Here is a 27,970-nt window from a genome sequence, read left to right as displayed (position 1 = left end):
ATGGCTTCTGAGGTGCCAATGGCCACACTGGTGGGCACCACGTTGGTCTGCATGTGTGAGGCATGGATCTATAGCTCACGCAGACCCGTTTGAATAGCACCCAACACCTGCTGCTACTGCTGCTCGAACTACTACAACAGTTTTGCGGTGGCATCCCACACTATATCCCCTATATCATTCATATCCCCGTCTATCAGGGTGATCAGATCCAAAGATGTCTTGCTCGCTTTGGACTTCTTCCATGGCCCTATCTTTTCTGGACCCCTGGTGTACTTGATATGGAACAGAGTCATTTCTAGGTCTGCTCCTCCCTGCTCTATCTGTTCATCTGCTTCTTCCTCCGTCTCTGGTGAGGGTAATTTCTGTTTGTCAAAGCCGCGCTCCTCTCCTCCTACATGTCCACCTAAGAGCTCAACAACTCACTTCTCAAAATACCAAGTTTTTTTCGCTGGGAAGCCACCTATAATTTATAGGCACTTTCAAATTCAAATCCGACTGTTCCCCCCAAAATCGATTCATTAATGCTAGATTGGCGATAGATTTTCAGAGATCTGGTCTATAAAGTCTGACTTAAATGCTGCCCCCCACTCCATTTGGTTGTTTTTTCATCGTAAAATCATGAATAGTGACTTTAATGGTCACTTTATGGAGGTTCTACGTGGTTGCTTCCTTGGTAGCACAGCCCCCTGCGCACTTTTGTGGGCATTGTGACATATCTTCATTTCGCGCAGTTCCCCGATTGCGCAACTCTCCAACCCAAGCAGTGTAGTTTATAGTCTCGCGGTTCCTTTCAGCTACATTGAGTGCTAAGAATGTGCTTCCCTCGTATAGTCACCTAGCTGGATCACCGGTGTATGGCTTCAATCGACTGCCATTCACCTTCCCTGGGAAGGGTTCTCCATTCAATTTGACCAACTGAACTGCTCCACCATCGGTAATCTCCTTGATGACATATGGTCCTAGCTAGTGCATCCTGAATTTCCTTGGAAATTTATCAAATTTACTGTCATAGAACAAGACCATATCATTTACTTTGAAGGTGTGTAGTTTGATGTGCCGATCATGCCATGCATTTTCACACTCCTTTTGAACTTGTTGATGAAATCCAACTAGAAATCGGTCCTCCTCAAGCTCTGCTAGCTGCGCGAGCCTCTCTTCCAGGGCTCCGTGGTCCGCCATTCCTATGAGTGCCGCTATGCGCAGACTATATACAATGTATTCCATTGGCATCACATCTTCTATGCCATACACGAGTTTGAAAGGCATTTTCCCAGTCAACTTCTTGCAAGTTGTTCTATAGGCCCATAACATTGCTGGTACGCACACATCCTAATCACTTCTCTAAGCATTGTAGACCTTTGTTAGTGCGTTCTCCAGTATCTTATTGAATGCTTCCACCATCCCATTCGCCTGTGGGTGATAAGGCGTACTCTTCTGGTGATACACCTAAAATTCTTTTGTCAACGCACTGATTGTTTCATTAAGAAAGTGCGTACCACGATCGCTCATCAAGATCTTTGGACAGCCAAATCTTGTCAATATGTATTCAAAAAGAAACTTTGTTGTCATCGCGCCTATACAATCCTTCGCAGGTTGCACCTCTGCCCACCTGGTCAAGTACTCAATCATGGTGGTGATGTAATGCGCACCTGTCTTCTTTCCTAGAGGCTAAATTGGACCCACAAAGTCAATCACCCATTTCTCAAATGGTTGTAGCATCACCTGTGGCATCAAAGGCAGTTCATCCCTTCGATATGGCCTGCCAGTCCTTTGACATGCATCACAGGCCCTACAATATGCTTTCGCATCTTTATGCAGAGTTGGCCACCACAACCCAACACGCAGAACCTTCTGTATTGTTGATTTTCCTGCATAATGTCATACAGCTCCTCTATGAGCCTCCATGAGAATGCTGCTTCGTTCAAAGTTGGGTACATAATGTCCCGAAAATGGAACCATTTGTTGGCTTGATGGGCCCTGACCCAGGTTCATCATTAGGCATCCAAGAAAATCCCTACACTACTGTCCCTTTTAGCATCAGTTTGTGGAGTGCGGACCGAAAACTCACTTGAACCAGTATGGGGGGATGCCGGAACCATGTTTCCACACCTTGAGATGGTTTTGGTGTTGGTTTTCTATTTCAATCACTGCCTTTGCCCAGATCGGTAAGCCTTTAGGGCTTATTGATGTATTTTCTCTTTCGTCTTTCAGAACCTCCGCGAAGGTATCTGATTGTCCTTCATGCAACCTTGAACAATGATTTAGCCACTTACGCACCTCTGTAACTATGTTACTGTCTCGTTTCCGTAATTATCTTAGTGTTTATCCAACTTTATCATGCAATTAAGATTACCCTCGTGTAAAGATACATTATTACTTGCGTTCAAATAACAGATGAAAATATATACATTCGTGCATCAATTTAAAATTATAATGTAAACCCAAAACTTAACATATCATAACCGGATGCAATAATCATAGGTAGAAAATATAGTGATTCCAGAATACTTCTCTTTATTTATGATTCAAGTTCCTAGTATAGACTCTACCCACCCTGTGCACATAGCTACAAGGGTCTGTGCACTCAGCTATGGACTTCCACCCTAGGCTTCTGTGCACTCAGCTGCAGAGCCTCTTCCTACGTTAAGACTCCCACTCTTAGCTCACCCAAACTTACCAATGACTCATGACTTGTAACTTCCTTACTATACTTGTCTATCTAGATCTTCTAAGAGTTCCCTTTTTATACAATCTTATGGTTCAAGAACCATGGGTAAATCTCAAAACCGACACAATTTATCTAAACCAAGGGTGGAAATTTTTTTTAACTTTAGACATCTTCGTGCTCCGCGACCACAAAATGTGGAGACTTTACATTTCTTTACACAAAATTTGGGCCTTCTCCCCCAAAACTTGGGTGCTTAACCCAAAATTGACCCCTAGGGTACCCGTTCTCAACGCTTCTTGATTGCATTTTTTTTTTAGTTTTTAGACTTTAAAATCTTTAGATTTTTATTTATTTTCTTGAATTTTTTTTCATTGACCTCACAAAATATTTTCAATAAAAAATCATGTTTTGATTTTGTTGACATGGCGAATTTTCGCTATACCAACAAGGGGAACAAACCTGATTGCAGACCCCAATTAGATCTACTTTCATTTGGAATGGCTAGTTCCGATGGGATTTAAAGGACCCTGTAAATTGTTATATGTGTTGAAATATTGCTTCTTGGAGGAAGACTTCAATTAAATCAACAAAGAGAAATAGCTAACCTATAAGTATCAAATCCTATCTACACTAATTTTAACTACTTAAGCTAGTCCTAACTATCCTAATCTATCCCGTAGGAGCATAAAAAAAGGAGGTTAAACATCATTATAGATATCAAGTCAAAATGAATCAATTACTGGCTCAATAAGGACAAGGCTATATTAAATCCTAATTGCAATCCAATTACTTATACAGGAATATACATTCCTTTCCTTACAAATAATGCTTGCAATCAATCTTTAACAAAGTCTCGAATCATTAGCCTTTCACGAATTAACAATGCTATTGAATTATATTCAAATAACCAAGAATAACCATGAACTATTTTTTATCAATATGCACAAAGCAAATCACATTTATCTTTATGCCAACAACAACACACTGATTCTAAACATATGAGAGAAAAGTAAAATCAATCTGAAACAACAGGCTTCTTCTTGAACCAAACATACTTCTTTATTCAAAATAAATTAAAGTTGTTCTCTCCAAACAAAAATCCCTCCTCTCTTATCTGGAAGTAATACTTATGCCTCAGGCCATGAACCTTCGTCTTCCCCTGATCTCTTTAATTCCCCTTTTCTTCTCAATATACAAATCAGAGTGTGCCGACGTAGCACAGTCAGTGTAACCGCTGACATGTAAAGGGTATATTTGCTGGAGTGCCTTTTTTCGTGGGGAATGAATAGATGTTGATTGAAAGAGAACAACTGCATGTCATCTCTTCACACCTATATAGAGTGGACGTTATCCCCTATTATTTCCTGAAGGAAACTGAAAACACTGTGCCTATCATCCCACATCTGGCATGATTGAAGGTGTGTTTGGAAGTGATGACATCTTGATGGATCAGTGCTATCATGAGTGCTTCTACTGAACTCAGAGAGTGCCTCCATTATGCACTATGGCGGTCTGTATTCCATTTTGTAGAGTGTATTTTGCAATATCAACACCGGTGGTGCAGAGGTGTCATCTTGATATAACTTACATTTATACGTTACTAGGTCTACTCAAATTTTCCTGCAGAAATAATTCATATCAGCTATGATTATGCAAATATGATAAAAATGCTTAAAAAACACAGATATTGCCTTCATTAAACATTTATAACATCAAAAGGAACAAGTGTGAAAGAATCGCCCCTTGGTTTTTTAATTCATGCACTGATTGAGTCCCAGAAGCGTAAATCCGATTTACATTGAAAATCATTGCATAACACATAACCGGATCCGAAATCCAGACTTGAAATATTATAGGCGGGAACCTATACCCTATCGAGACTGCCATATGGGATTTTCTATTAAAAACTGTGACCACAACATTTTATCGAATACAAGGAAAACACGGAAGAACCTGCGGCCGAGCCATATAGCCAGACTTCAAATCTTATATACCTGAGCCTATAATTATCGGTGGGTTCGCCGTATTGAAAATCGCTTTATGTATAAACAATGAACTCTGCCGATTGCAATAAGTGATTGGGGAGGCTGACCCAAAATACATATGAGCTAGGTTAATAATCCTTTCAGGTCCGGGGTATAACATTCTCCTTTGAAAATCGGGTCTGGAACATTTTATCGAAAATACAAGGGAATACATGGGAAAACTACATCTGACCACAAGGCCGGACTTGAAATAATATATACCCGAATTCATAGTTATCGGCGGGTCCAGTATATCATAGCACACCATATATATAACCCCTGGGTTCCGCTGATTACGATAAGCGATTGGGCAAGAAGACCTGTTAATGTATGTATTGGAGTTGATATCCCTATCGGGTCCGCTATATCGCATCGGCCTTATGGCTCGAATTTGACTCCCGCCGATTGCGATATGGTTCCAGACCCGATATATATGAAATATGGTTAATAATGTTGTCAAGTCTGGAAGACAGTGGTGTGCCTTATATAAAAGCCCCGGACCCTACCGATTTTGATATACGATATGGTTCCAGATCTGATATATATAAAATATGGTTAATAATGCCGTCGGGTCCGGAGTATAACGGTGAACATCATGCCTTAGTGTTGATTCCGATAGGAGAAAAGGGGTGATTTGTGCATGTTTTGCGAAGTATTTCCACTGTAAATAGTTATTATGGAAATAATGATGCGATAGAAGGTTTCCTGGGTCGAAAAAGTCTCGATGAGGGAATGAAGGGCTTAGAGAGGGTTATAGATGAATCATGCTGCAGAGATTTATTAAGGGGGCCTTAACCATTTAAAAATTGAAGTTTTGACTTGGAAAAGAGTTAAAATCCCTGGGATAAAATAGACCATTCGGAGGTGTGCAAGATCAACTTCTAGGGGACCCATTCAAAATTGCTACCAGGGAAAATTTTGTTGAAAATGGCAATAAGAAATGCTAAAAATAGAAGTGATAAAAATAGCACTACTAAAAATAGCAGTTTGAGTACTAGTGCTAGATTAAGCAACAGGGAATGGAAAATGGAAGTGCTAAAAATAGCATTTATTTTTAGCAGTTCAGGATGGATTCCTATTTTAGTCACTCCTTGGACTAGAAATAGGAAGTAAAATTCGAATTTGAACTTAACAGCTATTTGAAAATAAATTAATTAATTCTCCATGAGTTAATTAGTTGTGAAAAATCAAACATGAAGTCTATGTGAGGACATGCAACAATTTTTCTATTAATTGAGGAATTTATCCATCAGTTAAAGAGATAAGGATGAGTTCTAATTTGAGTTGTAATTAGTTGGCTCAGTTAACTGAGTCAAGTCCAGTTAGATTGATTTAAACAGTTTGTTTAAATTAATGTGAGTTTAGTTAGTTAATGCATGCTAGCATATAACTGTTGTACTTCAGCTAATTGAAGATTCTCTCATGAATAATTCATGCATGTTAGTTCAGACAGAGACCCAATTGAGATCAGAGAAGGGATAGTGTACTATCAGTTGGATGAATATTTTCCTATAAAGGAAGCTCATCCATGATGAGAATTTATCTTCTTCAGGACTGCGTAGTTGGATCAAAGTTTAGTGAGTGTGTGAAGAGGCAAATTCACACAAGTGGCTGCACTAGACCCCAATCAAAATTGCGCAAAGAAATAGTAAGCTTGGAGGGAAGACTAGAAGTTAGATAGAGGCCTTTGACTGTCTGTGAGTAGTAGAGGTATTGCAAAGAGAGCAGGATAGCTTTTGAGCTGATTCTTTTTGTAATACTCGCTATATTTCCACTTGTATGATAATAAAGAGTTGGGGTTTTAGGCTAAGGGTTTCCACGAGTTATATCCTCTGTGTTATGTGTGATTGATTCCTTCTTATCAGTTATATGTGTTCTTATTGACATTTCTCATGTTCGATTAAGCTTCGACTAAATTGGTTATAGAAGTAGATCAAGTATTTTGCTTTAGTCTATTACATTATCAGGTGATCTACAGGTGGGAATTTCTACATGGTATCAGAGCACAAGTGATCAAGGAAGAACAATATACAAGAAGGGAGAAGTTGAAGTTTGTGATTCCTGAATATAGAAATCGAGTTCTTATCACATCTCTATTTCACCTATGGCGTTCAATGGCTTGAGACTTGAATATGCCCTTGATGGTAGTTCGAATTATATAGCTTGGAAGGATCGCATGGAAACAGTACTAGAGGATAATGGTCTAAAGGACTTCTTTGATCAAGAAGTTCCCAAGTCGAATGGTGTTGTTGAATTGGCTGAATGGAAGAAATGTGTGGCTAGAGCAAGGTGAATCCTTTTGGAGGGAGTTCGAGATCACATAGTCTCGAGTCTCCATGGGAAGGAGACACCATTTTCGATGTGGAAACATTGAAAGATCTATATAAGAATAGCAGTGATCAGATGAAGTTGGCACTGAAAGACAAGCTTCGAAAGATCAAGTGTGAAAAGGGTGACACGATCTCTATGTATCTGAACAAGCTCACCACATGCAGGGATGAGCTTGGAAGTGTATGGATCATGACAGCTGATGATGACATGGTGAGTCTTGCACTTCTCGGTCTTCCTAAGAGTTGGCATAGCTACCAGGACTTGGTTAATGGAAGAGAGAAACTGCCAGATTGGAAACGACGTTGGCTGGATTTGATGCAAGAGGAGATAAGAAGAAGCACCAGAGATGGTTCTTCATCCATGGAGGATGAAGAAAACTGTGCCTTAGCGAGTAAGGTGAAGAAGGGGAAGGATAAGGATTCTCTTTCCCCATCTAGTTCTTCCCATGGAGGGAAGAAGTTTGACAAATTGATAGTGCGATGCTTTCGTTGTCATGAGGTGTGCCATTTTGCTACAAATTGTCCACTGAGGAAATCCAAGAAGGGATCCATGGAAGGATCAGAAGGTGAGGCACTAGCCTCACAATTCGAGTTGGATTTCACACTATTCACATGCATGGTTTCATCCATGGAGAGAAGTAGTTGGTTTCTTGACAGTGGAGCTTCTTTCCACATGACCAACGACAAGAGTTTGTTCAATACTTTGGAGGAGAAATATCTCCAGATACTCATAGCGATGGGTAATGATGAAAAGTATAGTGTCTTAGGTGTAGGCATGGTTATTTTTCAGAGGGAGCATGGAGCTCACCTTACCTTGACTGATGTAAAGTATGTACATGGACTGAAGAGAAACTTGGTGTCGATCACGATGCTGGAAGACAGAGGCTATGATGTAGTCTTCAGTAAGGGAAAGGTTTTCCTTAGAAAAATCATCACTAGATAGGTGAAGTAGATCGGTTCACAGGTCAAGAACATGTATGCTCTTGAGGTTCAAGATGAATGCAAAGCCTTGACGAGCAAGGAAAATAATGGAGACTTGGTGATTGAGAGGGAGAGTACATTACCTCTCAACATGCAGCACCAGAAGAAGTGTCGGATGATTGTGGAGGAGCCACGATTGGTGAAGCGGCTTCAAGAGGTTGTGGAGCAGCCAAAACTAGAGAATCTGAGAGGAGATCGAGTAGAGACATCTACTCATGTAGAGACCTCCAGTAGGGGGGAACTTCGAGCCAGGTGGGCAGAGGGATCACATGCAGCCATACCTCCAGGTAGGAGGTGGGGCGATGTGGAGTGATCGTCCCAAGGAGGAGGGGCAGGATCCTTGAGGTACCCAACCTTTTTTATTCGACTTTGCTACAGGAGCCCTGATGAGGAGTAGCAAGACTGACTGCTTGGGTAGAGACAAATGCGAATGGAGCGGAAGAGAGAGCTACAGTGCAGGAGTCCCAAGATCATGTAGAGCTAGCAGGCTGCAACAATGTGAGAGGCATGGGAGTGTTGCACCAGCGTAGGATGGCACAGAGAGGTGTGCAACGGTGCGAGATGCATGGAGTATTGTAGTAGCTCAGAGGTCAGAGAGGGAGAACTTGTCAACAGCAGGTAGAGCTTCAACATCAGAGTATGTTTCTAGCCCAACAGAGAGGTCAGTTGGGAATTTTTTTTGTTCCAAGAGTTGCTAGAGCAACCATACTTGGTAGGAGTGTTGCATGTAGAACATTCCAAAGGTACAGGATCGGGTTTGAGTTGAAGCCTTTCTTGTTGAGAGGGAGTGTTGAAAATGGAAACAAGAAATGCTAAAAATAGAAGTGCTAAAAATAGCAGTTTGAGTACGAGTGTTGGATTGAGCAACAGGGAATGAAAAATGGAAGTGCTAAAAATCAGGGAAAATTTTAAGAACCCCCCCTAAATTTATATGTATAATAAATGGGCGAATCTCCATGGTATATAGGAAAAATGGAAGGTGATTTTATCAATAATATAATATGTATATATAATTTTTTGGCGAATGCATGGCGAATATTTTACTTAATTATAAAATCTTGTAAGATCTTCGTATTACCATGGGTCAATACCATGGGTTATCATAAACCTGGAGCTTAAAAATTACTATTAGTAATTTATAAAAAATAATAAAATTAATACTTGATTTTTATTTTATTTTTTATTTTAACCAAGCTAAAATGTTTAACATACATTAAATTACAACATCCATTTTTACTCTTGATCCACTCCGAGAGGGATCAAATATTTTTTCACTCTATGCTAGTTTGCATATCATGATATTTGATACTTCTCGGGGATTAGTAGATCTAGAGTATAGATGGATCTATGCTGGTTTAATTCCCCCATTTAAATAGGCTACATTCCAGGTGAATACCATGGGTCAATACCATGTGCCATTTTGGTGAATACCATGGGTCAATACCATGTGCTATTTTTATTTTTATTAATACTAATATTAGGGTTAATAATGTTTTTTTGCATGGTATTAATAACAATCTAGTCCATGATATTTGCCCCATAGTATTTTGCCCATAGGTTTCACCTAAATATAACACATTTTTTGATTGTTCGTAAATATAAGGTGACTTATGGAGTAAATATAAAAAAATATTTTATTTCTTTACCATACCTCTCATTTATTTATATTTTTATTAATTTACCATACCTCTTTTACAAATATGGTATTTGGCCCATAGGATTCACTTAAATAAAACCTCTTTCTTAAGCCTTCATAAATAGAATGAGGGTTATGGACTAAATATAAAAAGAGGTTTTATTTATTTACCATACGTCTAATTTATTTATATTTTTATTTATTTACCATACATTTTGAGTAAGTATAAAAAGACGTTTTATTTATTTACCATACCTCCACTTTACTTATACTTTTATTTGTTTACACCCTTGCATGTATATAAGGTGACTTATGGAGTAAATATAAAAAATGTTTTATTTATTTACCATATCTCTCATTTCTTTATATTTTTATTAATTTACTATACCTCTTTTATAAATATGGTATTTGGCCCATAGGATTCACTTAAATAAAACCTGTTCTTGAAAATGGGCGAATGGATTCACTTAAATAAAATCTATTCTTGAAAATGGGCGAATGGAAGGTTTTAACTCCTAATTTCAAGGGCTAAATTTACCTTTTTTACCCTCTCCCTTAAAATAAGGTGGGCTATTTGAGGTGATTTGTAAAAATGTACTATGATACAAAATATTCGCCCACTAAAAATTTAAAAACCCTTAATTTCGCTAAAGGGCGAACATTCGCCCCTAAAATTTTCTATGCTAAAAATAGAATTCTATTTTTAGCAGTTCAGGATGGATTCCTATTTGAGTCAGTCCCTGGACTAGAAATAGGGAGTAAAATTCGAATTTGAACTTAACATCTATTTGAAAATAAATTAATTAATTCTCCATGAGTTAATTAGTTGTGAAAAATCAAACATGAAGTCTATGTGAGGACATGCAATAGTTTCTCTATTAATTGAGAAATTTATCCATCAGTTAAAGAGATAAGGATTGGTTCTGATTTGAGTTGTAATTAGTTGGCTCAGTTAACTGAGTCAAGTCCAGTTAGATTGATTTAAACAGTTTGTTTAAATTAATGTGAGTTCAGTTAGTTAATGCATGCTAGCATATAACTGTTGTACTTCAGATAACTGAAGATTCTTTCATGAATAATTCATGCATGTCAGTTCAGATAGAGACCCATTTGAGATCAGAGAAGGGACATTGTACTATCATTTGGATGAATATTTTTCCTATAAAGGAAGCTCATCCATGATGAGGATTTATCTCCTTCGGGACATCGTAGTTGGATCGAAGGTTAGTGAGTGTGTGAAGAGGGAAATTCACACAAGTGGTTGCACTGGACCCCAATCAAAATTGGGAAAAGAAATAGGAGGTTTGGAGGGCAGACCAGAGGTTAGATAGAGGCCTTTGACTATCTATGAGCATCAAAGGTATTGCAGAGAGAGTAGGATAGCTTTTGAGCTGATTCTTTTTGTAATACTGGCTATATTTCCACTTATATGATAATACAGAGTTGGGGTTTTAGGCTGAGGCTTTCCCCAAGTTATATCTTTTGTGTTATGTGTGATTGATTCCTTCTTATCAGTTATATGTGTTCTTATTGATGTTGCTCATGCTCGATTAAGCTTCCGCTAAGTTGGTTGTAGAAGTAGATCAAGTATTTTGGTTTAGTCTATTGCATTATAAGGTGATCTACAGGTGGGAATTTCTACAAATTTTAATAGGGTGGTTGTTGTGGCCACAACAAATGGCGAACTGCTAGGTGAACCAGTTATCTTTGTTTCCAAATAAACCTTGGATCAATAGAACATGAGGGTGTTAAGATAAACTTGAAATGTAAATTGTACAGATGGACAAGCATGGGTTCCACTTCAACATTAATTACTTCAGGTGGGATAAAGACAAATAACTTCTACTTACTGATAGGGTTTTGACAGGCATTCTCCAATGGTAATATTATGGAATTTATTGACCTTCCTTTACCTGTTTCCTACTTTCAAAAATCCTTTCGGGGCCATCACTGGTCTGTCAATACCTGTTTAGGTGTGTACCTCAACTCTTTATTGCTCATCAAACTTGATGTAGATATGTTTAGCTGCACTTTATATGAGAATTTCGGTGCTATATTTTCATATGATTGAATGGGGTGCAATCATGGATCATGCCATATTTTTAAACCGCTTAAGCAAGGTTGGGCTTGCTGTGTCAACCAGTACTCTGAGCCCAACAACAGTTCTTACTCTAATCGGCTTCCCAAATAACCTGTCGTTCCAGATTGGCACAAGGACTTGACATTTCATTTTCTTTTAAATAAGTCCTTCCAGTTTTAGGCACAAGGACTAGAGCACAATTGGATTTGCCACATGGTATATGACAGTGAGTTTAGCCCATGAAAGGAGATTTACTTGTAGATGACAGGTATTGGAGAATTTAGTGTGGTGGATGGCACCAATGGATAATAACTGCAAACCTTGCAAGAAAGCATAAGCTAGGTCTGAGTGGGATTTATTTAAAATGTAGTGTTCCTCCATGCTCGTCTAGCTGTAGTTACACATTTTTTGTTTTATAAAGATTCCCCTACATGATCCAAGTATCCATGTTATCAACAGATCTCGCCTAGTTCCCAATAGATGCTAATGAGTGGCTTCGGTTTGAATTCCACCTCTAATTTTCCAGTTCTCATGGGCTCATTGAAAATTTGTTTGATTTGCAAGGTAATGATGGATTTAGGATCAACAGACTCATCAGTAGGTTAATGAAGGAGGCAAAAGCTGAAGGTGGCGAATGAGGAAAATCTGAAAGGTAAAAACAAGACTAGAGGACTAAAATCAATTGGCTGAAAAGGACTACAATTCAAAACAGAAGGAAAATAAACTTTGCAGAAAAACAAGAAAGGAAAAGACGGAAATGTAACTAAACTAACAAAAAAGATAAAATGAATCCTAACTTATTTAGGAGGTAACCACCATGCGGTGGCTACTGGAAGTATCTCTTTAAATGTTGGCCATTAATAGGGAGTTTTTCAGTTTCTCCCTGTAAAGTTTTCAACTTGTAAGTTCCTTGACCATTTTTTTCCACAACTTGGAATGGGCTCAGCCATAAGTGTTGGAATTTCGTGTGTTTACCTTTTGGCTCATTCAACTTGTCCCATTTCAGGACTAGCTCTCCTACTTGGTAATCTTTATCTCCTGCTAGATGGCGATCAAACCACCTCTTCACAATCATTTGGTGATTTCTGAATTTATTTCTAGCTTTATCTCTCAATTCCTCCAACCTCACCAGTTGGTTGATCCTTTCTTGAAGTAAGGTTGAAGGGGTTCCTCTTGAAGCTTGGGAGAACTGTAAAGAGGGAAGGGTAATGTTTGGAGGCAAGATGGCTTCCTGTCCATAGACGAGGAAGTATGGGGAGTTTCCTAAGGCCACTTTTGGGGTGACCCTATCGACCCAAAGGGAATTTGTTAGAGTGTTGTGCTAGTTCCTCTGGTTGTCAGCGACAGATTTACGGATTATGCATATGAGGTTCTTATTTGAAGACTCTGCAACTCCATTTCCCTGGGTGTAATAATTTGATGCATACCTTATGTGAATTGATTTATCAATAGCAAATTCAGTCAATTTTAGTGATGAAAAGTAAGAATCATTATCAAATATGAGAGCCTCAGGGATGCCATACTTGTTGATAATGAATTTATCAATAAATGATATTACCTTGTCTTCGTTTACCTTCCAAAGCTGGATGGCTTCGCTCCATTTGGTGAAGTAGTCAGTTGTTGTGAGTATATACTTATGATGCTGTGAAGAGTTTGGAGTGATCTCGCCTATGATATCTAGGCCCCATTGTTGGAATGGGCGATAAATCATAACGGGCCCAAGGGGAATAGCTAGCTTTCTTTCTCATCCTGTGGCGGTTTCACACACCTTGCATTTGTGAGCGTAGGCATGCGAGTCTCTGAACACTATGGGCCAATAATATCCGGCTCTTAATATTTTGTGAGCAGTGGTCTCTCCACGTAGTGACCACCTGCTAGGGCATCATGCATTTCTCTCAAGACATGATCAGAATCACCCTTTTCCAAACACCTCAACCAGATTCCATCATAATTTTTCTTGTATAATGTGTCATTGGCCAAGTGATACTGATTAGATTTCAATCTGAGTGTTGTCCTTTGTGATGCATCCATGTGCTCAGGGCACGCTCCCCATGTGAGATATAAGCGTATGTTGTAATACCATGAATCAGGATCCAAAAGGGCTTCTGACGCTTTGCGTTCATATATCAACGTCTCATTAATCCATAGGGGCTCCTCCCTGAGCTCTACTTGTTCATTTTGCATGCTCTGCGCTTCTGGTTTTTCAGATGCCCCTTCTTTATCCTCCAAGGCTTCTGCTTCTAGCCTACATAATCCTTGCCCTCGAACTATCTTTGCCGGCTCGATCTCGAGGTCGAATTCTTGAAGTGCAGTTATCCAATTCCCTCTCCATTCACCCATTTCCTTTTGCACGAAGAGGGCTCTTATAGCAGGATGGGGAACGATTACTTTAGTCTTGGTCTTTAATAAATAAGGGCAGAAGTGTTTTATGGCTTCAAAAACCACAAAGCCTTGTTTTTCCACGTCTGGGTAGTTTAGTTCTACTCCCTGAACTAGGGACATCGTTGCCATCATCATTTTTTTGAGTGAGGATTGCGGCATATGAAAGATCAGAAGCAAAAGTGTACAAGAAGAATTCATTTCCGAAATTGGGTCTGACCAATGCAATATCTTCTGCGATGGCTTACTTGATTCACTGAAATGATTTCTTAGCTTCATCGCTCCACTTATACACAACATCCTTTTTCATCATTATCTGCATGGGACGCACTATTTCTGCAAACCCTGAAACAAATTTCCTAATGAAATTAATCTTCCCGAAGAAATATTGCATTGCCCTTTTATTTGTAGGGGGTTGTATTCTCATGATGGTCTCTACTCTTTCAGGATCAATAACAATCCCTCCTTTACAGAGGATATGACCCAGTAGTTTTCCTTTTGTGATTGCAAAGATGCTCTTCTTGGGAATCAATGATATTCCATACCTTCGGCATCTTTCGAAAATCTATTTCAGGTGATAAATATGATCCCTTCTGTGATATGAATACACAGTAATGTCATCCATGTACACTACTACTGATCTATTGATCAATCCTCGGAAAGCTATATCCATGGCTCTCTAGAATGTGGCATCTGCATTAATAAGTCCAAAAGGCATTTTACAATATGCGTAAATGCCCCATTTAGTGTTGAAGGTTGTCTTCAGCTGATCCCCATTAGATACCAACACTTGATTATATCCTGAAAAACCATCTAATAGGGACAACATTTCAGACCCAGAAACGCACTAAATAATGTGTTCCATAGAAGGGACAGGATAGTTATCTTTCTGTGATGCTTTTTTTAGGTTTCTGAAATCGATACATAGCCTGATATCTCCATTTTCCTTTCTTACTGGCACAAGATTGGCTACTCAGCGGGTGTGTCTGATCGGAAAGATGATTTTAGCATCCAACATTTTGTTTAATTCTTTCTTCACCAATAGTTCTAGGCTTGGATGCATCTTACGAAGCTTTTGTTGGTAGGGCTTAGCCTCCTTTTCCAAAGGAATTATATGTTGCATAACGCTAGTATCAAAGGTTTTTAGGTCTCCATAGGTCCATGCAAATGTTAGAAAACTAATTATTACGGAGCAATGGAACACATAAAATATTACAGAAATATAAACACAGAAAACGCACAAAACAAGAGAGACACAGATATACGTGGTTCACCCAGTTTGGGCTACGTCCACCCCGAACAGCCAGTCCTTCCTTTCTATTATCCAACAAAATGAAGAGACACAACCTACAACAAATCCGCTGTAATATCCTCTGTTTTCTCTCACAGTCTCACCTCTTTGTTTCTCGCTCACACATAATACACATCTATCACACAGCCTCAAATACAATGCCCTCATACAAAGAGAGGGGTTGCCTTCTAGGGAAAAAAACCCTAAACTAAACATAAGTTCTACCGTCAGATCATCCGCCTAATGAACGGCCCAGATTGACTAGAAATTACTATACTTTTACAAGGCAATTTTACATTTATTTTTGGCTTCGGGGGCACTGCCCCTGAGCCCCCGTCGGGGGACCACTGGCCCTCGGACCCCCCAGTCGGGGGGGATGGGTCCCCCCGGACCCTCGCGGGGGAAAAGTCCCCCCCGCACCCCCCCGCATGGAGGGGTGTACAAAACTTCCTAGGGTATACATCCGGCTGAAACAAAGACCTCTGAACAATCTTGCTCAACACACAACAATCTCCCACTTGGAGAATGATTGTAGCAACTCCACTGCTGCTTCATTTGCTGGACAATGACTCCTCTTTGGACCTGGTTGTTTCTCATCTTCATCGTCATCCTTGAAGACCAATTGAAACTGAGCATGTTCTCAATTTCTCCCTGGTTACAACTTTTGTTAGCATATCTACAGGATTCTGGCTAGTGTGTATGTTTTCCAGCTTCAACTCTCCATCTTCCAACACTGATCGTATGAAATGATACTTGACCTGTATGTGTTTAGTCTTGGAATGAAATGCTGAGTTCTTTGCAAGATGAATGGCACTTTGGCTATCACTGTATAACGTGCCCATATCATGCTTCTTACCCAACTCACCCATAAACCTTTGTAACCAAATCATTTCTTTACTAGCCTCTGTAGTAGCAACATACTCTGCTTCTGTTGTTGAAAGTGCAACAACACTTTGGATTTTTGAAACCCAACTGACAGCTGTTCCTCCAACAGTAAATACATATCCTGTAGTGCTCCTCTTGTTATCTCTATCACCTGCCATATCTGCATCAACATATCCTTGTAGGGAGATGTTTGAACCACGAAAGAATAATGCTTGATTTGTGGTACCTTTCAAATATCTGAGAATCCATTTCACTGCCATCCAATGTTCCTTTTGTGGATTGGTCATGTACGTGCTTACAACTCCCACTGCATGTGCAATATCGGGCCTTCTGCAGACCATTGCATACATTAAGCTTCCAACTGCTGATGCATATGGAACTTTAGACATATAATCCATGTCTTCTTGGGTCTTTGGGCACATTTCCTTGCTAAGTTTGAAATGGCTAGCAAAAGGTGTACTAACTGGTTTTGCATTGTGCATGTTAAATCTTTTCAACACCTTTTGTATGTACTCATTCTGAGACAATGTTAATTTACGATTTTTCCTGTCTTTAGTTATTCTCATACCAAGGATTTCTTTTGCAGCTCCCAAATCCTTCATTGCAAATGAATTTGCCAATTTTATTTTGAGCACATTTATTTCCTGCATGTTAGATCCTGCAACAAGCATGTCATCTACATACAATAACAATATAATATAGCTGCCATCATTTTGATTTTTCAAATAAACACAATGATCAGAGTGACATCTAGTATAACCTTGTTCAGACATAAACTTGTCAAATTTTAGATACCACTGCCTTGGAGCCTGTTTTAAACCATACAAGCTCTTCTTCAACCTGCACACTAGTTTCTCCTTCCCTTTCACCTCATATCCTTGTGGCTGCTGCATATATATCTCTTCCTCCAAATCCCCATGGAGAAAGGTTGTCTTTACATCTAACTGCTCAAGATGCAAACCTTCAGCTGCTACAAGACTTAAAATAGTTCTGATTGAAGTCATTTTAACAACAGGAGAAAATATTTCATCAAAATCAATACCTTTCTTCTGTGCAAACCCCTTCACCACAAGTCTAGCTTTATACCTCTGTTTTCCTCCATCTTCTTCCTTCAGCCTGTAAACCCATTTATTCTGCAATGCTATTTTACCTGCAGGCAACCTGACTAAGTCCCAAGTCTGGTTATGTGCTAAGGAGTCCATCTCTTCTTTCATGGCTTGCTCCCACTTCTTCCTAGTTTCTACCTGCACTGCTTCTTCATAACATTCGGGTTCACCAGAATCAGTCAACAATAAATAATATAATGAAGGAGAGTAACGTTCAGGGGGTCTACTTATCCTGCTAGATCTTCTAACACCACTTTCGGGTGTTTGGGGTGCCTGTTGCTGTTGTGGTGGTTTCTGTTGTTGTGGTTGTTGATTATTATTATTTTCAGGCACCTTTACATTTTCAGTGATTTCGTCAAGAACTATGTATTCCTTGTTTTCTTTTTCTTACTTCTTTTCCTGCAATTGATTCTTATACAAGACCTTTTCATTGAATATTACATCTCTGCTCCTAATGATTTTGTGATTTTCATAATCATATAAGCGATAACCAAAATCATTAACACCATATCCAATAAAGGTACATTTCTTTGACTTTGCCTCAAGTTTTGTTCTATTTTCTTTATCAATATGGACAAAGGCCTCACAACCAAAAAGGCTTTAAAAAAGAGTAGTTTACCTGTTTATCTGTCCATGCTTCCTCCGGAACACCACCATCCAAGGAACTTGAAGGCCCTCTGTTTATTAGATAAACAGCAATATCTACAGCATCTGCCCAAAAATGTAAAGGCAATCCTGCATGCAATCTCATGCACCTTGCACGCTCCATTATTGTTCTGTTCATCCTTTCTGACACACCATTTTCTTGTGATGTTCTTGGAACTGTCTTCTCTCTACGAATTCCATGCTCTGAACATTACCTATCAAACTCTTTGCTGCAATATTCACCTCCATTTTCTGATCTAGGACACTTTAATTTCTTTCCTGTCTCAATCTCAACCAAAGCTTTGCATTTCTTGAAAGTATCAAATACATCATATTTATTCTTAATACAGTAAATCCAAGTTTTTCTAGTTGCATCATCAATAAAAGTAACATAATAACGAGAGCCACCGAGAGATGATACATGAGCAGGTCCCCATACATCTGTATGCACAAGCTCTAATTTTTCATTCTTCTTTTCTTTCCCAACTCTGAGAAATCTGACTCTCTTCTGTTTTCCATAAATGCAATTTCACAGAAATCCAAATCAACATTCTTAAAATCCGGCAACAGATTTCTTGAATGAAGAATCTTCATCCCCTTTTCACTCATGTGTCCGAGCCTATGATGCCATAATGCTGCATCTGCTTCTTTGGAAGTTAAAGCATTAACAGAGTTAGAAATACCATTGCATAAATACAATGTACCAACCTTTTCGCCTTTTGCTATTACCAGGGCTCCTTTGGTGACCTTTCAACTTTTATATGTGAAAGTTGTCACACAACCTTCACCGCCTAACTGCCCTGTTGAAATCAGATTTTTCTTTAGATCTGGAACATGCCTTACCTCCTTTAATAGCCATTGGTTTCCATTCTGCTGTTTTACAAGAACCTTACCCATTCCAACGATTTTACAGGGTTTATCATCACCCAAACGAACTTGTCCAAAATCTCCTTGAACATAGTCATGAAAGTATTTCTTATCAGGTGTGGCATGGAATGAAGCCCTTGAATCTACCACCCAGGAATCAGTAATATTTTCGAAAGAAAGAATCAAATCATCTTGTAACACCTCACCTGTCACATTTGCTTCATGATTGTTTTCTTGCTGTGCATCTCCTTCTTTTCCCTTCCGAGATCTACAGTGTTTCTTTAGGTGTCCTTTCTTTCCACATTTCCAGCACACTATCCCCGATCTGGACTTGGATCTGCCTTTCCTTGATTTACTGCGATATCCTGAGCTCTTTCCTCTTTCCATTTTTCTTCCTCTGGACTTTGCACTCAAAGCATTTCCCGATGTCTCACCGGAGCTTTTCCATTGCATTTCCTCGCTAAGGATAGCACCGAAAACATCATCGAACTTTAAAGTACTAGATACAGAAATGGAGTTACTAATGGCCATTACCAAACCATTCCAACTTTCTGGTAATGAGCACAAGAATAACAGAGCTCTAACTTCATCATCAAAGTTTACCCCTACAGAACTTAACTGACTTGTAACTGTATTAAAATCATTTAAATGGTTTGCAACAGATCCACCTTCCGACATATTCATATTAAATAACCGTTTCATAAGAAATGCCTTGTTTGAGGCCGAGGGTTTTTCATATAGTTTCGACAACGTCTTCATCAAACCCTCTGTCGTGGTTTCCTTCGAAATGTTGAAGGCGACTGACGCATCAAGGCACAACCGTATTGTTCCGAGTGCCTTTCTATCGAGAAGGTTCCATTCTTCGTCTTTCATACCCGTCGGCATCATTGTTTTTCCGCCCAATGGTAGGTATAGATCTTTCTGATACAGATAATCTTCCATCTGCATCTTCCACAGCCAGAAGTTTTGGCTGTTAAATTTCTCGACCCTAAACTTACCATCTTCCGCCATTGCTCCCACTCGAACCAGGAACCCTTCTTTCCTACGAGTTTATCAGCCAAATAGAACTTCGGCTCTGATACCAGTTGTTAGAAAATTATTTATTACGGAGCAATGGAACACATAAAATATTGCAGAAATATAAACACAGAAAATGCACAAAACAAGAGAGACACAGATATATGTGGTTCACCCAGTTTGGGCTACATCCACCCCGAACAGCCAGTCCTTCCTTTCTATTATCTAGCAAAATGAAGAGACACAACCTACAGCAAATCCCTTGTAATATCCTCTGTTTTCTCTCACAGTCTCACCTCTCTATTTCTCGCTCACACAGAATACACATCTATCACACATCCTCAAATATAATGCCCCCATACAAAGAGAGGGGTTGCCTTCTAGGGAAAAAAACCCTAAACTAAACATAAGTTCTACCGTCAGATCATCCGCCTAATGAACGGCCCAGATTGACTAGAAATTACTATACTTTTACAAGGCAATTTTACATTTATTTTTGGCTTCGAGGGCGCTGCCCCCGAGCCCCCGTCGGGGGACCGCTGGCCCCCAGACCCCCCAACCGAGGGGGATGGGCCCCCCCGGACCCCCGCGGGGGGGAAAATTCCCCGCCGCACCCCCCCGCGTGGAGGGGTGTACAAAACTTCCTGGGGTATACATCCGGCTGAAACAAAGACCTCTGAACAATCATGCTCCACACACAACAACAAAGACATCCTTGTATTCTTTAAATAGCTTGACCAATGCAGCCTTTTCTTGTGGAGAGAACCCCAAGCCCAAATTAATAGATTTTGGGTCTTCTTTGGTTCCAAGGTTGACCGATTCATACTTCATGTATGAGCTATGTGTTTTGCAATTAGTTGGCTTTTTGAATTTACCATGCAGGTCATACAAGTCCTCCATCTTGACAACTGACTTGGGAATCATATTGGACTGATCCTTTTCCTCATCTTCCCTCTCATTTATAGTTCTGTCGTGCTCCTTTTCATCAATGATTGCATTCTTGAATGTCTTCTCGTAGTGCAAGAACTCCAAGATTTTCTCGTCATCTTTGAACACCTGACAATTTGAGATGTTATCAGGCATGGATGGTCTGAAAAACAATTCAACATAACATTTATTCTTATTTAATTTAAAATCAGGCAAAAGTTTTGCAACCATACCAGCCATTAGATCGACATCTTGGTTTTGTCCTCAAGTTATGTATGTGATATTAAAGGAATAAAAACTATCAATTAAGTTCCATACCTCATGTTGGTATCTTACCAGGTGTGGTGAATTGTAGTGTATCCTCTTCCTTACCTGGTCCAAAATTATCTGCGAGTCACCAAAAACTTTAAGATTTTTTACCTTCATATCAATGGCCCTTTTCAAGCCCTGCAACAAGCCTTCATATTCTATCATTTTATTGGTGCATGTGAACTCCAACCGGTTGGCCATCAGATGTTGGTTCCCTTGTCGATCAATGAGAATGCTCCCAGCACCTGCACCTTCAAGGCAGTTAGAGCCATCAAAATAGAGTGTCCAAAATATAGAGTCTAATGTTACATCAAATGAATTGCTTCCTACGAAACTAGTTCTATCATCTACTATATTACAGGGTGGTTCATCAGTTGGACTACAAGGGAGAGCTTCCAACTGTGTGTTTATTGCAGTTTCTTCAATTGTTTCTGCATGGAATTCTCCAAAATAGGTTTCTGTGGCACAAACATTGAAACTATAATTCCCAAGGATAGAGTTGGTAAACATTACAGGTTCATTGGGATCGTTTAGCTCCATCACTACATACTTCATGTATCTTTCTCAATCAACTCTCACCATATCACCTTTTCCCTTCTGAGGCAGCAAGAGATGGGACCAATCAGTTGAGAAGTATCCATTCAGTTTTGCTAACCAGTCCCTACTTAGCAGCAGTCCATAAGCCTCGGGTATGTCGACTACAACTATATCAATGACTTGTGTGTACTGTGGTTTAGTAGTCATCCGAATCAATACATCTTTCAATTCCCCAATTACTTTCACATTTGTCCTGTCTAATTGCATGATTCGAGTTCCAATTTTCTTAGGTATCGCATGAAGTCTTTTAGCAACAGTGTAAGGCATCACAGTGGATGAGGCACCTGAGTCTACCAAGCAATTGTGTACGTTCATGTTGAAGATTTCAAATGTGATAAGGAAAGGGGGAGTCATGGATTTTGATTTCCTTCCTATCATGGCTGCATTGACATATTGGGGGTTTTGATTCATTTTTGATAGGGTGGCTTCCATGGCTACTAGCTTTTGGGCTGTACTGGGAGTACTAACAGGTTTGGAGACTGACTTCTGGATTTGGCTACTCGGAATGGTGGGAGGTTTGCAATTTCATTCATTCATAGCTTTTAAGAGCAGATCTCTCTGCTACATTAACTTTAATAAATCAAAATATGTGATATTAGCTCAAGATTTCTTAAGATCATCCAGAATATTGTAATCAATGTTATAAACAGGATAGGGCAAAGTAAACATACTGGTTTTGCCATTCTTAGGTGGGACTTTACCATTGTGAGTCACCTTCGTTACATTTGGAGATGCATTTTCTTTCTAAGGATAGCTCATGACTGGCGTACTCTTGGAATCACCACTAGGTTTATTCCTCTCAATAGGGACCTTGGGAGCGGATACCTTCACAGGGAGAACATCTTTCTTTGTCTGATCTACAGGCTTCATCATGCCCGCGAGTGGCCCTTTACTTCGTGTATGGATTTCATTAGTGTGGATTTTTGCCATACTATCTCCTTTTTCGTCATCGTTCTCATTTGTGTAGAAATCCCACAATACAATGATTTGAGATTCTTCTTCCAAGGGATCTTCTACTTGGTATTCTTCCTCTTTTTCTTATTCTGGCTCTAGCTCCACTATAGGTTCTTCTTGGTTAAGGAGAGATCCGATAAGAGCCAGCTCTTTTGTATTTAAATTCCCTTCATTGGGTGGAGTAGGAAGTGCAAGTGGACCATGACCACCTTTTGTCTTCTTATGATAGAAAGGTTTGAAAGATTTTTTGTTGTTATACTCTCCTCCATTCCCACTTGTACTCTCTCCAGAATTCATTTTCATATCAATGACTGTGTTTGTCGACTTCTTAATGATTTGATGCAAACCTTCTACATATGTGGTATCCTTTTCTTTGATTTTAGCCCCTTTGTTATCACTCCCATTATTATTCTTGGATGCCTGAGAGGCTTTCTTTTCTCCGGTTGTATGATGACATGCTGTGAGATTGATAATTTCATTCTCAACTTTTACTGCTTCATCGATAGCTCCCTATAAGGTTTGTGCGTTAATCCTTTTGACCCACATCACGGTAGGAACAGGGAGAGCAGTGATGTAGAATTCCATGAGCACCTCCTTAGTAGGTCTGGCATTAGTTGGGATTCTATTGAACAAAGAGTTGAACCAGATGTTAAAATCCTTGACCTTTTCTTTAGTTTCCATTTTCAAACGAGATAGTTCTAAAACTAATGCCGTAGGTGTTTTTTCATCACCATAATTGTCTAAAAAGGCTTGTTGCAAGGTAGCCCACGGGGTGATCGATCCTATTGTCAAGCTAAAGTACCATGTGGAAGCTACACCAATCAGGGTAAAAGGGAATAGCTGACATACTATATCTTCATCGGTTACTCCCAACATGAACACGACCAAGAAGAAAGAGTGAATATGGTTATCAAGGTCGAATTTAGGCAGTACTCTTTCTGCATTCTTAAGTAAGGGATGTTGCTGCCCAGGTACCGCTACAACATACTGAGCGATCCAGGGAGGGAGTGATCCCGGAGGAGGTGGGAGTTGGTTCCCACCCGGTTCAAGCTAATTCTCACCTGGAAGAGGAATGTTAGCCATATTATGGATAAGGAGGTTCTGGTTGAAGGTGTCTTCGAGGTGTTCTTTATTAGGATTTCCCAAATCAGGCCAGGGATTACCTTCAGAGAATGAATCTTCAGGAATTTCTTCCCAGGGAGTGTCTATACTTTGCAAGGACTATAGTACAATATCTTCAAGAGATGGGGCTGCAGAGGTGTCTTCATTTATGGAATAGATCCTTGGCTTTCTTTTAGTTGTTAGAGGTAAAGAGTGAAAGATGGGGAGCTGAGAGAGGGAACGAGCATAAGCCTGAGTAAGTACTCTAACTGGTTTTTACTGAGTGACACGATACTCCCGCAGTGTCTATTCTTCGAAATGAGTCTTTTCCAAATGGAAGTATCTTTTCGACCTTTACAATCCATGCATTAATTTTTTCGAATCCATGACATTTATAGATGAAATCATAAAAAGTTGTGGACGGTGGTTCAGGCCCTCCTTCTAGCGCCAATTTGTTGACATGGTGAATTTTCGCTATACCAACAAGGGGAACTAACCCGATTGCAGACCCCAATTAGATCTACTTTCGTTTGGAATGGCTAGTTCCGACGAGTTTTAAAGGACCCCATAAACTGTTATGTGTGTTGAAAGATTGGTTCTTGGAGGAAGACTTCAATTAAATCAACAAAGAGAAATAGCTAACCTATAAGTAGCAAATCCTATCTACACTAATTTTAACTACTTAAGCTAGTCCAACTATCCTAATCTATCCTGCAGGAGCATAACAAAAGGAGGTTAAAAATCATATATAGATTCCAAGTCCAAATGAATCAATTATTGGCTCAATAAGAACAAGGTTGTATTAAATCCTAATTGCAATCCAATTACTCATACAGGAATATACATTCCTTTCCTTACAAATAACGCTTGCAACCGATGTTTAACAAAGTCTCGAATCAACAACCTTTCATGAATTAACAATGCTATTGAATTATATTCAAACAACCAGGAATAACCATGAACTGCTTGTTATCAATATGCATAAAGAAAATCACATTTATCTTTATGCCAAAAACAACACACTAATTCTAAACATATGAGAGAAAAGGAAAATCAATATGAAACAACATGCTCCTTCTTGAACCAAACAGAATTCTTTATTCACAATAAATTAAAGTTGTTCTCTCCAAACAAAAAGCCCTCCTATCCTATCTGGAAGTAATACTTATGCCTCAGGCCATGACCCTTCGTCTTCCCCTAATCTCTTTAATTCCCATTTTATTTTCAATATGCAAATCAGAATGTGCTGACGTAGCACAGTGAATGTAACCGCTAACACGAAAAGGGTATATCTGTTGGAGTGCTTCGTTTCCTAGGGAATGAATAGATGTTGATTGAAAGAGAATGACTGAGTGTCATATCTTTGCACCTATATAGAGCTGATGTTATCCCCTATTATTTCCTGAAGGAAACTGAAAACATTGCGCCTATCATCCCACATCTAGCATGATTGAAGGTGTGTTTGGAAGTGATGACATCTTGATGGATCAACACTGTCATGAGTGCTTCTACTAAACTCAGAGAGTGCCTCCATTATGCACTATGGTGGTCCGTATTCCCTTTTGCAGAGTGTGTTTTGCAATATCGACACTGGTGGTGTAGAGGTGTCATCTTAATATAACTTACATTTATCCGTTACCGGGTCTACTCGAATTTGCCTGCATAAATAATTCATATCAGCTATGATTATTCAAATATGATAAAAAATTCTTAAAGAACACAGATCTTGCTTTCATCAAACGTTTATAACATCAAAAGGAACAAGTGTGAAAGAATCGCCCCCTGGTTTTTTAATTCATGCATTGATTGAGTCCCGCAAGCGTAAATCCGATTTACATTGAAAATCATTGCATAACACATAACCAGATCCAAAATCCGGACTTGAAATATTAAAGGCGGGAACCTATACCCTATCGGGTCTACCATATGGGATTGTCCATTAAAAACCACGACCACATCATTTTATCGAATACACAGGACAACACAGAAAATCCCGCGGTCGGGCTGCACAGCTGGACTTCAAATCTTATATACCTGAGCCTATAATTATCGGCGGGTCTGCCATATCGCAAATCACTTTATGTATAAAAAATGAACTATTTCGATTGCGATAAGCAATTGGGGAGGCAAACCTGAAATACATATGAACCGGGTTAATAATCCTTTCAGGTCTGGAGTATAACATTCTCCTTTGAAAACTGGGTCCGGAACGTTTTATCGAAAATACAAGGGAATACACAGGAAAACCACATCTGACCACAAGGACAAACTTGAAATAATATATACTCGAATTCATAGTTATCGGTGGGTCCAATATATCATAGCGCACTATATATATAACCCCTGGGTTCTGCCGATAGCGATAAGCGATTGGGGAAGCGGACTTGATAATGTATGTATTGTAGTTGATAGCCCTGTCGGGTCCACTATATCGCATTGGCCTTATGGCTCGGCTTTGAATCCCGCCGATTGCGATATGGTTCTAGACCCAATATATATGAAATATGGTTAATAATGTTGTCAGGTCCGGAAGACAACGATGCGCCTTATATAAAAACCTCGGACCCCACCGATTGTGATATGCGATATGGTTCCAAACCTGATATATATAAAATATGGTTAATAATGTCATCGGGTCTGGAGTATAACGATGAACATCATGCCTTAGTGTTGATGCTGATAGGAGAAAAGGGGTGATTTGTGCATGTTTTGCGAAGTATTTCCACTGTAAAGAGTTATGATGGAAATAATGATGCGATAGAAAGTTTCGTGGATTGAAAAAGTCTCAATGAGGATATGAATGAAGGGCTTAGAGAGGGCTATAGATGAATCATGTGGCAGGGATTTATTAAGGGGGCTTTAACCATTTAAAAATTGAAGATTTGACTTGGTAAAGAGTTAAAATCCCTGGGATAAAACAGATCATTCAGAGGTGTGCAAGATCAACTTCTAGGAGACCCATTCAAAATTGCTACCAGGGAAAATTTTAATAGGGTGGTTGTTGTGGCCACAACAGATTTAAAAAAAAAAATTCATGTTAGATTTTCAATAGTAAAAAAAAATAAATTGAATAAGGAAAATGAAAATTTTGAAATCAATTCTCTTCTTTGTTTTTCATTCCCAAAAGTATTGACAAACTGAAGAAGATTATCGTGTGACTTGTAAATAAAATCAAATGCATTAGCTTAAAAATCAAAATCTAAATTTGTCATAATAAAAATATATATATATAAATCTTGCTTCAAATTGGGGATCAGAATTATTATATAATGGGAATGAAATTTTTATTTGTTGTTAGGCATTTGAAGTCTCCCTCGGTTCTTCCTCTTTTTTTCTGCAATTCATTTTCTTGTATGTGAAGCCAAATCCTTTGGAAATTTCCCTATATTTTCCGGATTCTGAATCCAATTACGGCTCCTCTTCCGTTAAAAAAGGAAGAAAAGCAGCTTAAGATTGGACGATTGGGTTCTCTATTGAATATATTGCAAACATATTAGTGCTAGAAATTAGAATGAGAGCATAAGGAAAGCTCCAATGATGTACCAATGGAAACCATTGATGAAAAGGAGATCGAGAATTAGCCCACCTCAACTTCAATCGAGCATAGCAGCACTAAAGAGAGAAAACCATCTTCTGACCATTTGAACAAATTGGGACCTTCGAAAACAAGCTATAGCGCAGTTCCCATGAATTCCAATATATATTTCCAGAACCCGAATTTCTTCCAAAAATCAACCACCCCTTTTAGTGGCAGTACCCTCAAGGCTCCAGTGCAGAATACAACATTCAACCCAATTTCCTCCATCAACCACCATTGGACAAATTGCAATTCAACAGACTTAATTTTAGGATTACATATTGATTCCAGCTATTCCAAGCCATCATCATTGTCAGAACCCATTTTGGAAAAAGAAGAAATCTAGAGCAACTTGAGGTTGGCAATTTTCTCGTAGGAGAAGCAACCATTATTTAATTCCAGTCTGGAAGGTATACAAAATCCTTCTTCTTATTTTGACCAAATAACTTTTCCTGATACTTATCAATATTAATTATATCTCCAATGGTTCCTCATTTAATGTGCTCCTTATCCATTCTTGGTGGTGGACATGTAAGATCCAGCAAGTGATTTTGTTACCTGAGCATTTGCCAGAATGCGTAACAGCTTTTAAAACA

General features: G+C 39.1%; 1 pseudogene; it reads left to right on the top strand.

Annotated features, from left to right (window-relative positions):
• On the top strand, positions 1–27,846 carry LOC149233510 (uncharacterized; annotated as a pseudogene).
• The last annotated feature ends 124 nt before the right edge of the window (positions 27,847–27,970 follow it).

The sequence above is a fragment of the Pinus tabuliformis genome, chromosome J, assembly GCF_031772625.1.
Source record: "Pinus tabuliformis cultivar Carrire ecotype Pingquan chromosome J, CPIR1, whole genome shotgun sequence".
Taxonomy (NCBI): Eukaryota; Viridiplantae; Streptophyta; class Pinopsida; order Pinales; family Pinaceae; genus Pinus; species Pinus tabuliformis.
This window is presented reverse-complemented; position numbering and strand designations above follow the sequence as displayed.